The sequence below is a fragment of the Marmota flaviventris genome (genome assembly GCF_047511675.1).
Source record: "Marmota flaviventris isolate mMarFla1 chromosome 5 unlocalized genomic scaffold, mMarFla1.hap1 SUPER_5_unloc_1, whole genome shotgun sequence".
Lineage (NCBI taxonomy): Eukaryota > Metazoa > Chordata > Mammalia > Rodentia > Sciuridae > Marmota > Marmota flaviventris.
Window position 1 is genome coordinate 240495 of NW_027287679.1, and position 15236 is coordinate 255730.

At 41.2% G+C, this 15236-nt stretch overlaps 1 pseudogene; it reads right to left on the reverse strand.

The window, feature by feature from the left end:
- Positions 1-4725: 4725 nt before the first annotated feature.
- Positions 4726-5358, reverse strand: LOC114084522 (protein lin-28 homolog A pseudogene; annotated as a pseudogene).
- Between the last annotated feature and the right edge of the window lie 9878 nt (positions 5359-15236).

Below are 15236 nucleotides of genomic sequence, written 5' to 3' on the forward strand. Positions count from 1 at the left end.
AAGTGCTTCAAGACTGTCCTTGGTAGGTCACTGTCACATTGCCTTATGTGCTTTACCAGCTGACGGACTGTTTCTGTATGAGCAGGAAGTGGTGAGGTTTCCCAGGCAAGAGACCAACTGTCGTTCACTGTAACAATCGTCACTTTTCTTGAGCAAATACAGCACTGAACGCCACAGAATGGAGTAGAATTGAATTGCCCAGAAGGACACATGCTCTCCAGGCATTTCTGTGCAGCTCTGTGTGTAATCCCAGGGCCTTTAGGTCGCATGATCATGCACTCAGATGCAGGCCATGATGTCTGCCTCCAGCCGAAACCCTTCAGCATCTGCTGTGTTTGTTGCCTGTCAGAAAAGACACAAAGCCTTGCTCACAGAAGAACTCACAGAAAATGAGTTTAGAACAACTCAAACTTGCACACTTTGTTGACTGAAGAATCCATTTGAAGAAACATTTGGTTATTTCTCATAATGTTAAATGTGTTAAATTATTACTATAATCAGTAATTTCACTGCTGGGTGTTATTCTAGAGCAATGGACACTATGAACCAAAGATCTTCAAGAATGTTCTTAGCAGCTATATTACAAACAACTGAAAACTAGAAATTAATGTCCTACATGAGAATCTGTAAGTAAACTTAATTCCATTCATAGCCCAAAATAGTGTTTGGAACTGAAAAAACAATGAGAGACTACAATGTGCAATATGTAGATGATTCCCAGATATATTTTGCTAATCAAAAAAGGCAGACAGAAAAAAAAGTGCACATCTCCATCTGTACAAAGTTCTTCAGCAGGTAAAATAAATATCTTGTAAAAAAATAAGTAGATGGTTTTGGAGGTGACTGAGTGGGAAGGGGCAGAACTTGAGTTTCTTCGTTTCACTGTGTTTTCACTGTTTTCAGTGTGGTCAGAAGTGATCCTTGCTCCTGTTATTGGTACCCTTGCATAGATCTTCCTCAGTGAGTAACAGCCATGCTCCCAGAATCCAGTGCAGTCAGTGTTAAGTAGCATCCCAAGTCACATCCTGCAGTGGACAGCAGGTGTCCTCTTGGCCTGCTGGATAACTCACTGTGAAACATGATAGCGCCAGGCCGTGAGGGCATTCAAGCAGTTCTGTGGAGAGGCCCGTGGAGGGAATTTTAGGCCTCCTGCTCATATCCATGTGGATGAACCAATTTGAAGTGGACAGTCTGGCCCCTGTAAAACCAGCAGCAACTAGAACTTCACAAGAGATTAAGAGCCACAGCTACTCAACCATCCTCAAATTCCTGAAATACAGAAATGACAAAAATCTTGTATGAGAAACTATCTCTGTTAATGGACTAAACTTTAGGATGATTTATAATTCTGCAATCTATACAACTATTAATTGAAGAAAAATGAATTTTAAATTATAATAAAGAATCCTTTTAGCAGGTTTGCTTTGCAGTGTCATGGCTTAGCCCATTTACACACACACATACACACACATATATACATATATATTTAAGGCTTACTTTAATGCCTTTACTTTAAATAAAAATGAATAAATAAGAATGAAGCAAAATGGCAACTGAAACTCCAAGCCGAACAGATATCCATTATTTTGGTCAGTTTTTCATCACTGTAAGCAAAAGACCTGAGAACAATGTAAAGGAGAAAAAGTTTATGTGGCTCTCATGGGTTTCAGAGGTTCGGTCCATGTTCAGAGGACTCCGTAGGTCTGGGCCTGTGGAGAGGTAAGCGTCATGGCAGATGGGCACAGCAGAGGAAATCAGCTCAGGACATGACAGCCTGGAAGCAGGCGCACATGCGCGTGTGCACACTCACACACACACACACACACACACACACATACAGCGCTTCCCACCAGGGCTGAAGTATAGATCCACTGCTTAGGTGAGGCTCTCTAACCTAATCATTCCAACTTTGAACGTACTTGCATTGTATCACACATGAGTTTTGGGAGAACACCACATATTCAACCCATAACATTCATGCACCAAACTATCTTCAAAAGAGCTAAAAAGAAAACAAGTGAGAGAAGGTGGTGCTCTTTTTTAGTATAACAGAAATACTTCTTTTTTTTTTTTTTTTTTTTTTTGAGTACCAATAAGTCTTTATTCATTGATTTTCCCAGGGAGAGGAGAAGGAAGGGAAGAGTCAGAATGTGTGTTATAAAATGATTAGAAAATAGGAAAGGAAGAAAGTATCTGGGTACAGCAAAATCAAATCATAATATAAAAACACCCCAATGGTGGGGGTCACCAAAGCCCAAGGGGGCTTAGTCTCCTGTATTTCAGGAATGAGGGGAAGAGATCAGGGAAAGAACAGATAGGTACATACTTTCCCACCCTCCCTCCCTCCCTCCCCATAAAATTCAAGATTTCACACAAAGCTTTGGTTTCTAGCAGTAAACATGGAGTTACATTCGTCCGTCTCCTATTAAACAATCTTGTGGCCACTTTGACATAAGTTTCTTGCACCTGAATAAAAGTTCCTGAGTGACTTGAACATACATTCATATTTTCTTTCCTGGTCTCCTGACCCCACTTTGTACATGGAAAGCCCCCAATTGCTTCTCTCTACTTTAGAATTACAGATTAAGTAGGTTTGATCCATGTAAACAGTAGTGTGGTATTTGGCATGAATTGCATCAAGAGCTGGTCTTGACTCCAGAGGTTAGGAACAAGGGGCAGGGAATCCCAGCTTCTTTAGGAATTCTGCATAAGTCATTTAAGAGTTGTAGAGACACTCAAAGGATTAAATGTGTATGTAGGTTTTCTTTTGAGGAAGAAGGTAGGATAAGAGTCAGGCTTTTAGGACAGAAGATCTGACCCAAAATAGCAAACAGGGAAAGAGGAACATAAAAGATGGTTTAAGACCCTCATTTCAAGAAGAGGGCCCCCCAAACTTATGTTTCAGATCCTTTTGCCTGGTGCAGAACCTTCTGTCAAAGATGCTTTGGCTATTTTTCTCTCAATACAAAAAGAAGTTTGTAAACAATAAAACCCCAAAAGAACATGGAGAAAGACCAACACATTATATTTACACAAACTAGGCCACCTAGCAATCACCAACTCAGAGACTCAGTAAAGTCCTACAAAGCCCAGACAAATATAATAACTAGAGGGGGGCAGCATCTGGGGGAGACAAGAAACCAGGATCAGACACATACCACCCAATGCGTTCTATTGCATTTATCCCATTTCAACACAGTGAGGTAGGTTTGCGGTGATCTCACAGCATGTAAACGAAACCCCCTTTCTTTCCTCTTTTAGCTACCTTGACACTACTCATAATTATTGCAGCAGGGCAGGACACTGGCTCTGGGCGCCACATAGAGTCCTTGCTATGGGTCTCCCTGGAAGCCAAGAGTTTTGGAAGGTTAAGGATTTTAGCCCTTTGTTCATATAGCCTTCCTAGGGTGGGATAAGGGTACTGGTCTTTGAACTCATCCTTACTCTCCTTTTTTAAAAAAATTTTAAAACAAAAACACATATACACCCTGTTGTACATGGTAGGCCTAGGCTAATCTGGTGAAGGATGGGTCTATAAAGCAAGTTCCATGCCTTAGCATTAGACAACCATCACTTAACTTTGGCTTCCTCTCTGGACCTGTTAACCTGGCCCCCACCTCTCAAACTTCCCTGCACCACTTTTTTTTTGTTTAGACTAATTTCCAGTCTTCCAGTACAAGGAGATCAAGTCATGGGGCAACTCAATTAAAACCTAGTCTCCTATGAAACATTTAAGGTGGAGGGGGTTTCAAGAGGACAGTATAGCAGAAAAGCAAGCTCTAATTGGCAGAAATGAGGTAGTTCAATAGGCTGTGCACTCCAAATGGTTGCTCTCCATGGTGATAAAAACAACAACAAAAATTATTCCTGCTGTGCAGACCTGGAGCTGCTGCCGCCTTATCCCTGAGATTGCTCATGTACCTGAGAACACAGTGCAGGAATGAGGGCCTTAGATTAAAATATACAAAAATACAAAACCAGAATATTTATATTAAGGGGGAAAAAAAAGTTAAAATGCACAAGATACGTCATTCGCACACAGATAGTGCAGTTGGCATCCTGGAGAAAGCGGGACCCAAGGTGCAGTTATCCAAGGGAGCAAATAAATAAAATCACATTGGCCCAGAAAGAGTGGGAGTGAGCTAGGAGCAGTGGGTCTGCAGCTGTTTCCCCAACCACCCCTTTTGCCTATCCTCACAACCCATGACTTGGGACAGTTTCCAGCACTATATCCCAAGATTGGATTATGAGGAAGGTAACAAGATGTGAAAATCCTGCTTTGCTCCTGAGATTCTCCCACAGGATGTGGTAGTTTGTGGGTTGGGTCCATTCATCTGATCTTTTGTGTTAACTGTTTCATGCCCTGGCAAGGGAAATATTATTACATTTCCTTCTTTGAAAGGAAAACAACCTCCCTATCATCCAGGCCACTTTCAAAAGCTAGAGGTTTTGGGGTGAAGAATCAGATAAAGCACACAGGTTTTAAGGTGGCTTTGCCCCAAAGCCCTTACTTGCATTTCGATAGAGCATGGCTGGAGTTCCTTTGCCTCGCCCCTTCCCCCCACTGAAAGGGAAGATGGGATGATGCAGGGGAACCCCGGCCTGAGAAACTTGGCACTGCCAGCTACCCCCAACCCACCCTTATCCCCACTTTCTCCACTCTGCCAATTGATGCCTGCTCCTTGAACTCCTGATAGCAAAAGAATAGCCCCCACCCGCTATGGCTCAATTCTGGGCCTCTGCAGGGAGCAGGGCAGGGCTGTGGATCTCTTCTTCTTCCTCCCGGAAATAGGCTGGCTTGCCCTGGGAGCTGGGCGCCTGCTGGGCCTTCAGTGGACATGAGGCTACCATATGATTGATGCTTTGGCAGAAGTGGCACTTCTTGGGCTGGGGTGGCAGCTTGCATTCCTTGGCATGATGATCTAGCCCACCACAGTTGTAGCACCTGTCTCCTTTGGATCTGCGTTTTTGCATGTTCTTCCCTTTTGGCGGCCTCTCACTCCCAATACAGAACACACCACCAGGGCCAGTAACACGGATGGATTCCAGGCCCTTGGCAGACTTCTTAAAGGTAAACTCCACTGCCTCGCCCTCCTTCAGGCTCCGGAAGCCCTCCATATGCAGCTTACTCTGGTGCACAAAGACGTCCACTGGGGGGTCGAGCGCGACCCCGGCGAGGGCGATCATGGACAGGAAGCCGAACCCCATGCGCACGTTGAACCACTTACAGATGCCGGTACCGTGCAGCAACTGTGGCTCGTCTGCTGCCCGGGCCGCGTCCGCCGGCGCCTCCTCGGGCGCCTTCTCCGCCGCTTTGGTGCAGCCACCTGCAAACTGCTGGTTGGACACCGAGCCCATGGTGGTCTGCTGAGCCCGTGGCCCCGGGCCCCTAGTCGGGCGGCTGCTGGCCCCAGAGAAGTCCGCAGGCAAAGGGGTGGTTCGGAGAAGCCAGAAATACTTCTTGAAGTGGGCAGGAAGGAACGAGTTGCCCAAGTCACCCGCCCTAACTCCTAGAAGCCCAGCATGGGGAGAGTTGCCTCCCCTTTCAGGGAGGAAGAGAGAATAAAGTTTGGGGCTTAGACATGAAACCCAGGCCCAGGCCCACTACAGTAACACCCTGTATAGGCAAGGCTCCACCCCTTCTGACAGGCCATTCCCATGGACTTAGCCTGGAACTTCACTAGGCCAGGCAGCTGAAGGCCTGCACTCCTCCACCAACCTCAGAGGCTGACCTGGGAGCAAGACTCCACTCAGTGATCAGCTAGGCATGAAAGACAGCAAAAGCTTTGTCTAAGATTCTAGTGCCAGCCCTGTCTCAGTGAGATAAAGCACAGAAGGCCCTGTAAACAGGCCACAGTGCAGATGGAGCCTCTAGACCCATTTAAGACCAAGATCTACTGTTATCGTTTAGCTATGAGCTGTCTCCAGAAAGGTCATGTGTCAGAAGATGCAAGAAAGTTTGGAGGAGAGATGATAGGGTTATGAGGGTCTTAACCTAATCAGTGCATTAATCCTCTTGAATGGATTAACTGGGTGGTGACTATAGGCAGGAAGGTGTGGCTGGAGGAGGAAGGTCACTGCCTTTGGGGTTTATATTTTGTCCCTGGTGAGCCAAGCTTAGTCTCTCTGCTTCCTGAAACCCATGTTCTGGCTTGCTTTCCTGTGACACTCTTCTGCCCTGATGTTCTGCTCATCTTGCATACAGAGCAATGGAGCTGGCTGTCTATGGACTGAGACCTCTGAAACTGTAAGGGTCAAACTTTCCTCCTCTAAAAAGTTCTTGTCAGGTCTTTTGGTCACAGCAGCCAAAGAGCACATGCCACTTGAGCACTACTGGCACAGACTTGTTAGGGTCTGTAAACAAGTCAGGATGGCGCCTGGCATATTGCCAGAGGGAGTAGTTTGTGAAGTAACGCCTGCGAGCCATTGAGTGTGGAGATTCCTTATTGGTTGACTGCTGTATCTAGTTTATGTTAATTAAGATAAGCTGTGTGGAATGTATAAATACCTCTGTGGTCCTACAATTAACGGCTCCCATTCCTGCTGTATCAATCTACACAAGTTGCTCGTCACCCCCCCAGCCCCACCCCCGGTTATTTTGCTGCAGTCGGACTGCGGCACAGACTCACAGTTCAGTGTGCATTGCTCCCAGCCTCAGAGGGGGCCCAGGTCATACCACCTCCTCCTAAGTCTGTGCAGGCCTCTGTGGCTGGGAGACTTGGCATATCCCAGTTAAGCACCAGTTTAGATGGCCGAGGCCAACCTTGGGCAATGCAGATCTCAACAGATAACTGCTCAGACATAGGACTCTAGAGTCACTCTGGCACAAGGTGGGAACTGTGGGATGGACTCGTGTGTGAGCCTGCACCACATCAGCTTCAGTGTGGGCTTCACCACACTCCTGAGACTTCACAAGTCATTGCCAATCTGAGAGGCAGGTGTGACCTAGCTCAGCATCCACTGGGTAGCCAAATGACTGCCTTCACCAACATTATCCTGACCTCAGGCAGCAGGGTGGGAGAAGACCCATCTTCTGGGTAACAGGAAAGTGTGGTAAGTGCAAGACTTTGCCCTGGAACTCAGTGTTTCCCAGGTGAAAACTAATACTGGGCAGGTCCTAAGTGCCTCCACACCCAGGCTTGCCTATCAATGGAGACTGCGGAACAGCCCCAGTTTCAGGAAAGACAGGCAACTCCAGTCTATAGACATGGTTTCAGCCAACAGCACCTGTGCTGTGTTGCTATGGTCTTGGGTCACAAGTCTGCCTCAGCAAGAGGTAGCCAATAGCAGTGTGAGGTTTCTTTTTTTTTTTCCTACCCCAGTGTTGTGCTGCTTTTGGTGGGCTGTGTGCAAAGAATGTAACATAGATTGACAGATTGACAGAATTGTTGGCCACAGGCTGGTATCTGTGGACGAAGCATCCGAGTCTCTCCTGGCCCCAGGGAAAGACTTGTGGATACAGACTACTCTTTCTAGGCACTTCCCTATTTCTTTTGAACAATCCACCACCAGTGTGCATTTGGGAAAACCCAGGGCTTGGATTTATCTCTACTATTGAAATAGTGGCAACAGACCAACAACAGACCACCATAAAATCTGGACCTGAGTGCCAAACAGGGCTGAAACAATGGAAGTGACTACAGTCTCAGAGAAAATAGATAGCCTGGTCAGAATTTTTATAAACAAGGCAAAATCAAAGCCAAATTAGGAGACTGAAATAAATGCCAAAATTCTTTAACACACAAACAATAAGCAAGGAATAAACATACTACTGGAGACAATCACCAAACCACAAAGGTCAGACCGTAAGAGAGACAGAGTGAGTCAGCTTTGTATTGCTGTGATCAAAACAGCTAACAAGAAGAAGAGGAGGAAAAGCTTGTTTTAGCTCACAGTTCCAGAGGTTTAGTCTACAGTCAGCCATGTCCATTGCTCTGGGTCCAAAGTAAGTCAGCCCAAGTGAGCCTTTAGGTTACAGCTCTCATAATCAAATCATTTCCCCCCTGAATATTCCTCATTAGCATAAATTTTGGGGGACACCTCACATCCATACTGTAGCAGGGAGGAAGACCAAAAGTAACTATAATAAAATAAAGCTCAGGTTGCACAATGGTTGTAGCAAGACCTTACCTACCAACAATCACCTCAAAGGTAGATGAATTAAATTCTCCAATTAAAATGCACTCACTAGATTTGCATGAGCTATTTGCACATTGCTTCATGTCTATGGCTTTGCCCACTGCTAGGCTAATGGAAGAACTTTGAGCTTAGCTATGTATGCTAAGGTGCTCGGAAGGTCAGCTATGATAACTGTACCTCAACTTACAGTGGAGTTTCATCCCACAGCTACATTGTAAGTTGAGGAACATCCGTATTTAAAAGCCTGGCATTCAGAACACAGTGAAAATTGAAAAAATGCTGCAATTGGAAAAATCATATTAAAAATGAATAAAGAACTCCTACAACTCAGTATTAAAGCACTAAAAGACATCAAAAATATGAAAATTATTTGAATAAACATTTGTCATGAAAAGGCATATAAATGGACGACAACTGCATAAGCTGCACTCAACAACACTAATCAGGAAACTGCCAGTCGAAGCTCATGTGATGTCATCACATGCCTTTTAGGATGTTGTTGTTCATTGCTATAACCTGAGGCTGTACAATGCAGGATGAAGAAGTTTATTTAGCTCATAGTTTTAGAGGCTTCAAGTCCAAGATCAGTTCTTCCCACAGGATTGTCCTCTGCTAAGGGCCTCATGGTGGATGGCATTACGGCAGGAACCCAGAAGAAATCACATGAGAGAGAGAAAGGCAGAGAGTGGGAGGGTCCTATCCTTCTCTGTTCATAACAATGCAATCTCACACACAAAAAAATAAAAACTCATTCTAGGAGACCATCATCCCTTCCAGGACCAGTTCCTAAGTGACCCAATTGCCTTTCATCAGGCTCCATCTCCTAAAGGTTCCACCACCTCCAACATCAACACCTGAGGACCTCAGTCCAAACAGGTGGGCTGTTGGATGCATGATCAAAGCATATTCAAACCATAGCACTCAACCCTGGCCTGCAGAGCCTATCCTGCCTCACAATGAAAACTGCATTTATGTGAAGCCCAGTCTCAAAATCTTGGTTTTGTGGTGGGGAGTGGGCCCACAGGGCCTTGGGCAGCACCACACCCACAGCTTTGCTGTCTGAAATCCCAAGAAGATGCTCCCTGAGGCTTTGCACTGACACTTGGGACTTCCCAGGTCTGCGAGTGCATGCTGCTAGTGGCCTTACTCAAGCTCAGTCCTGGTGATGGCCCCATCCCCATTGATATAACAGGCATCACCGCACTGGGTGATCTCAAGGACACTTCCTCCTGCAGCCAACGTTAGCCTGGCATCCCAGGTTGCCCTTCAGAATCTTACTTAAAGCTGCCATGACTCTATTGTTGGTGCCTACACAACCAGCATCATGTAGATGCCACTTGAGTTCTACTGTCAGTATGACCAGGACCTGGGTGTACTTGTGCCCTGGAAGTAGCCATGGAGTGCTTTACCAGAAAGTAGGAAGCACAATTCTGAAAAGGGCCTGGGCAGCCAGCCCGTGGAGAGCACCAGGTGCCTTCTCTGAGACACACTCCCTTTCAGGCCTCTGCTCCTATGGAGAGGGCCAGCCCTGCCAACCTCTGCGCTGCCTTCCATGATGTTTCCTTATTGTCTTCTTGTTAGCACAGCATTCCCTTTCATCTGCACAAATCGCTTCAGCAAGTGATTGCTCACTGACCTTTCCTTCATTTTATTCTCCTGGAAAGTTCTTTATTTTTTCTCTAGCCAGGCTATAAATGTTTTTTTTTTTTTTTTTTTTTTTTGCAGGGGAAGTGTACCAGGGATTGAACTCAGGGGCACTCGACCACTGAGCCGCAAGGTGCAGGTGGCCTGAGCCAGAAATACCTGTAACCACGGGAGGTCAAACTCATGCATGCTCCTCAAGGTTAGAGGCAAGGTGGGGGTTCATCTCCTGGAGCAGTGCCAGGGAAGACCCCTCACAGGGATGCTGGGGACTGGACATCTGTGCTGTCCTTGCACTTCTGCACACAGCTCCTGACCACACTGACATTGGAGGTGATGGCCTCGCACTGCACAAATAAAAATGTGATGGCCATTTTTTATTATTATTTTATTATTTATTATTATTAAAATATATTGAAAAAGCAAATACATGGAGCTCTAAAAACAAAATTAAAACAAAAATAAAACTAAATGGCCAAGCATAAAAAAAATGTTCAACATCTTCAGGAATCATAAAAATGCATATTAAAACTTCACTGAGAGTCCATCCTACTCCAGTTAAAAGGGCAAGCATCATGAACACACATAATCATAAATGCTGACAAGGATATGGGGGTAAATAAACTCATATACACTGTTGGTGATATTGTACTTTAGTACAGTCACTCTGGAAATCCATGTGGAAGTTCTTCTAATCACTAGGCATGGAAGCATCATCTGACCCAGCTATACTACTAGTCAGTATTTATCCCAAAAACTTAAATTCAACATGCTATAGCAATACATGCATATCCATGTTTACAGCTGTGGAATTCACAATAGCCGAACTATGGCACTAGCGTAGATGTCCGTCAACAGATGAATGTGTGGTGCATATATACAAAGAGTCTTATTCAACTATAAAGAAGAATTAAGTTATGTCAATTTCAAGAAAATAGATAGGTGTTGCGTCTCACAACTAAACCAATCTGGGTCACTCCAAGTGAATTTGAGGAATAAATAAAGACACAGGCTCAGAAAGTACCTTTTCTTTGGGTTCACTGACCACTCCTCAGCTGCAGCTCCCACAGGGGAGCAAGGCAGGCAAGAAAGAGAGTGAAGAGCATATGCTGAACCCTTTCATTGGGGAGAAGCCATTCAAATGAGGCAAGGAGTAGGATTACAAATAGGTAAGTGTAACTCAACCCTAGCAAGGTGTCGCCTACACCTGGAGCCTTGCCTTGTTTTCTTAGCAGGAGCAATGCCCAAGTTACTGCGACCTGGCACTGCCGTGCAGGACTGAAGACAGTAATTGGTCAGAACCCGGTGCATCAGGACTTAAAGGCATCTGCATCCAGGGCAGCTCCAAACTTATTCTCCCTTTCTTAATATATTTTTTTTTTGAAAAAAGGCAACTATAGAATTATATATTTTAGTCACTGGATTCTTGGTCCAAGGTTGTCATGATCTACTATTGAAACACAAAAAGAATTAGTAGAAAACATATCATTTCAATAACATAACTTTGGAAGATCTAGGTTATTATTATTATTCTGTCAAATACTCATCAGAAGATTCTTAATCATTTCCCAATTTTATTGGGAAGCATTGTGTTTGACCATAGTAACATAGACATTTTTATTTGGCATGACATTCAAGCCTTTCCACAAACCATAGAGCAGAGGGCTCATTCACATTATTCATTACAATGGTTTGTAGAGGATTTTAACTTAGTTTCAATTCTTCCATCAGGACTTATCTGACTATGAGGGATCTTGGAGGTAATTTAAGTAAAATTATTTTTTAAAAATCACATATTGTTTTAAAACATAGCCACAAATGCTGTATTGTAGGAACAATGAATAATGTTTTAAGTATTCACTTCAAGGATCATGAAATCAAGAGCTTGCCTAGGTCTGGTTAATTGGCATGCACCTGTTTCAAAGCCTGAACGTTAACTTCTGCATGCTAGCTGGCAATAGGATGAAGGAAAGTTGATGAAGGATCAATGTCCTTTCCACTACTGTAACTAGGGATGGAATGAGGCAAGTTGTACCTTTTATAAGCTACAGGATTTTTTAACCATCCTTTCTCTCAATTATCACATTAAGGAGTCTTTTAGGTCAGTAATGTAAAAATTCTGGAGGCAGAAGCACCAGACATTCTGTTGGATGCCATCTCACTGAGGGTTAAGGCTTCTGCAATTATCCTTGTCAATTCTAGGAGACCAGTCTGTAAATGCCTGGCCTATATAGGAAGTTTCTATTTCAATAGTCATTCTATTTTGACAATTGTCCAGATATATAGTCTTAATTTCTAAGGACCAGCATGATTGGCTGGCTTAGTTTTCTCATATGCTGTCTTTTTCTCAAAAGATACTCCCAGACAGCCTGTTTACACAGGATCAACATATAGGTGTAACTGACCATTACAGTCAGGACAATTAATCTGATTATATAGGTGGACTTTCCAGTCCACAGCACAAAACATATTAAAGGTGGACCTGAGAAATGGGCCTATAGAAGTTTGATCCTAATTTTTACTTACCTGACAAGCTCATGAAGCTGCATGGATGTAAACTCCGCAGTTGGGAGATTTACTTTTCTGTGTCAGGGTTTTAACCTTTCCATAATAACCAGGTTAAACTCTATTTTTGAAATTTCATTTAATATACTGAATCATGTTCAGCAGCAGTAAGACTCAATACTACAATTAAGAAAAATTTTTAAAAATATTTTGTAAGATTTATTGTGACCCTGTGGGGTCCTGTTTCTCCCTGTTTTAATATATTAGCATTGAATGAAATGCTGACATATATCATAATATCATTAGTATAAATTATTGACAATAGTACAAGTATTTAAATGATAAAGATTTATTATCTTCAGCTGGTCGTGAGACTTGACAAAAGTCAATTTAGGGGGTATGGTAAATAGAAATTTAGCATTTACTAAATGTATGACTTGATTTTGACTTTAACAGAATTATCAAAAATGAAGAATACAATAAGTTGTATACAAAAATTTATATTTTGAAATTAGCTCTAGATTAACTTAATCAATTATCTTAATTTGGAATAAAGGTAGAGACAGAGTTTTTAAATTAGGAGTGGTGGTGGTCTTTACTAGGGGCATGAGAAATTATGTAAACATCTATCCAAAATAGAAAGTCAAATGCTAAATAAGCCTAGAGAAGATATTTTGTTTTTACCATTACTAAAAAATGAAATAGAGAAAAGAAATGAATAGTCTTTTATCTATGAATCTAAAAAAAAAGCTGTCATTATCATTATCAAACTTAGTGTAGACTTAAGTATGGAGGGTTAGTATCTCAAATATTAATAGTTAAAAATAAGTCAATAGTGTGATTTAAGACAATGACCTAATTTAGAATTTGTATGAAACTGAACTAGCAATGACATCTTGAGGAATTATTGTCAAAACAATTGTGTATAAAGAAACATATGCATGAACATCTTTAATAACTCCACTTAATGTAGCAAAATTAGCTCCAGTAACCATGCATAATCCATGACTTTACTAATTTCAAAAATATTAATGTATATAGGGTATCATCTCAGAGCACTAAAATTGAAAAAAGCTCTATTATGTTAAATTTATTACTAAAATTAGTCATTGGCTATGGAGCTGATTTATTTATGGCTGTCTAATATTTTAGGAGTAACTATTTTTAGGGCTATTTTCCACAGTGACAAACTGTTGACAGGGCTTGACTTAAGACTCCATTTTAATGTTTAGAGGCTCTCAAAAGCTGTTTTTAATTAGAAGAAGAGTAAAATTTTTAACTAAGAATCTTATTTTTCTTGTGGTAAGATTACAACTTTAATCTCTTTTTGTCTGTATGTTTGCCTTTATTTTTCTTCTTCACTTGGGCTCCATTTAACTATGGTACAACACCTAAACTTGGCTAGAATTATGTAAATCCTTTGTAATATTGATGGCTAACTGGACAATAGACTCATCTTTTGAAAATAGGTGGCCCCTTATAAGTTTAGGTTCTGTATTGTCCCTTTAAGTATCTCTATGAAAATAGTAGAATTTTTCTAAAGGCTTACTAAAATTCTTTTTTAGGCATTTTGTTTATATGTTGGATATCTGTTTTGGAGGGTTGTCTGTACTTCAGTTAGACTATCAGATTTGTCCCTATTCTGTGTTACTGGGACATGGTTAAGATAAATCTCCCTTAAATCTAGTTTTAAAATTGCCTTCTATTTCAAAATTTAGCTAAGTAATAGCATAATATTTCTCTAGGTAAGATTAGACATTTGGCATAAATTTTGAAATAATACATGAATTTGGATTTCTTGAAAATCTCCCTGAATTTGTTTTGGTCTATATTAAGTTTGAAAAGTTCCCTTCGATCTTTCTTTCTAGTAGGCAATTTTTAAGGCCTTCTTTGATGATAGAGTTGAGGCTAGATAAGAAAATGAGATACCATTTGATTATTGTAATCTCCCAGTATATAGACTAGTTGATTCATTCTAACAATTCAAAAAGATCCCTCAATCTCTTTTTGAGAGAAGGTCTCAAAATATCTCCATATCTCAGAATATTATCCTTTAAATAGGTGTCTCTTAATTGTCTTTTTAAAAATATGATTAAGGTTACTTCCCATTGTAGGGAGTAGTATATGAGTCTTACTATATTATTTATGGATAATAGGTCCAGTCAGAGAACTTATATAATACCAATGAATTTCCATCAAAGTTTGCAACTTTTATTGTTCAAAACTAATGTGCAACATTAATTTGGAGAACACCCATCCTAATTAAATGTTCTTCAAAATCCCATAAACATCCAACAAATACAAGTAATATGCAAGAATCAAATTTAGTCTCCAAGGAGAAAAGTCAAAGTTAGAATTTAGTCAGCACTTTAAAACATTGATTGTTTAATTAAGGATGTGAATTTATTCACTAAAATTAATTCTTAAACATTAAGAATCACTAGGTAAATAAAAACCTTAGTTAAAGGAAATAAACTTAACATTTTAATAAGTCTTTATTATGTCAAAATATGGATAAAATCTTAGCTCACATCAACATAATAAGGTCAGGGAAATAACCTAAAATATACTAGAATTGATTAGTTTATATTTACAGTCAGTCCAGTTATACATAAATCAGTTTCTCAATTATTTTAAATTTCTCTATTATCTGTCTAGATAATAGATAATGATGTAAGGATTTCCTTATGTAGAAAAATCTAGAATATAACAACCTTATATTTCCCAAAGAGGATTTCTTTCCTCTTTGTAGGACCTCCAATTTATGTTTCCTCTCTGTGGAAGTATCTTCTTCTTCGTTTAGAATTCTTTCTTTTGGTTATAATTTGGAAGAATTTCTATAAGTCTTAGAATCTAAACAAATTATTGTACCTTGATATGAAAAAAAAATCTCAATGAAAATATATTGAAATATGGATATTTCTGTAGACAAAATTATATTTGTTTATTAT